Here is a 1,331-nt window from a genome sequence, read left to right as displayed (position 1 = left end):
TCGGGGGCACTCGTCATCGAGTGTCCTTTTCTTCTTAGTTATTCCTTGAGGGTCAGTTGAGGGATGTCTCTTTCTTTTCCGGGTCACGTGGTGTCCAGTCTCTTCGTGGGCGGTTTTCTCCTTTTAGCCAGTCTGCGATGAGTGCGGCGTTAAGGGGAAACGGGGGGGGGGGGTTTCTTCTTCATCGTTGTCGTCCTTTTCCACGGTTGATGTTAGTACCGTGGCGAGGGGAAATGGGGTAGGGGGAAGGAGTATCTCGTGAATGGGTTATCCAACGGTGGCAAAAAAGAGTAACTTAAACCTAACTTAGCCTAGGAAAAATAATAAGTATTAATTAGGGGGCATGGGGGAGGGGGGTGCAAAATTCTGCCTCATCACAACGTATAATAATAATAATAATTGGAAAAAAGGAATTTTTTCTATATTGAATGGAAATGTAAGGTTTGTAGAAACGAACATGAGAAAATTTTTTAGAATGTGTAAATATATTTTTACATTTTTGCAAGTCAAAACAAAAGACCGATTTTAAGATAAGAATTGAATTAAAAGTGTCTGATTTTTCAATCAAAAAGTTCATTAAAATCTTTTTCAGTATTGTCCAATTTTTGATGAGTACTCTGGAACCAATGTTTCAAGCGGTGCACATTCACCAAAGCGCAGCAAACTAACTCCTGCGCTGTCTTAATGTGTCGATGAGTGTGTGGAGGGGCAGTTTCTTTGAAGACACAATTGTCGATCTTTGGACAATTGTAATCTTCTAAATTTACAACGTGGTAGGAATCGCCAAGCAGTTGTTCTACATAGTGCTGGTTCTCTAAGCCTTTCACATAAATTTTCCGACTATTCAGTAGAAAACTGTGAAAAACTTTGTCAATGTTCTTATAATCACAATCACCAACACTCCATTATATTCCATGATGATTACGAGTTAGCCACCTGTTGGTTACAATATCCTGCATCTCCAGATCACTACAGGCACATGGTGGTTGAAAGAGGATGTTGATGGGGGGAGATTCTTCAATGTCTGGCGACTGTCGCACTGCCACTGCACTCAGTTCTTTTATGATGAATTCTCCTCGTTTTTGGAATCCTTGCAAATCAATGATGAATGCCATGCTGTTCTTGTACAAATGATGATTGGATAATTTCTGATAGTCCAATTACTCTTACGTTCAGAGCGGAGGTGTGCAGTATCCCCTTTTCTTGGCTCGTGTGTTTCTTCACTGGCTATTTCCCTCTCTCCGCCCCATCCACATCCAATTTTTTTTCATTGCTTATTATATACTATGGAAAAATGAGCTGAGGACATCAATTGCCACAGGCTCCATTTC

Source organism: Fopius arisanus, unplaced genomic scaffold (genome assembly GCF_000806365.1).
Source record: "Fopius arisanus strain USDA-PBARC FA_bdor unplaced genomic scaffold, ASM80636v1 scaffold00203, whole genome shotgun sequence".
NCBI lineage: Eukaryota > Metazoa > Arthropoda > Insecta > Hymenoptera > Braconidae > Fopius > Fopius arisanus.
Note: the sequence above shows the minus strand (reverse complement) of the source record.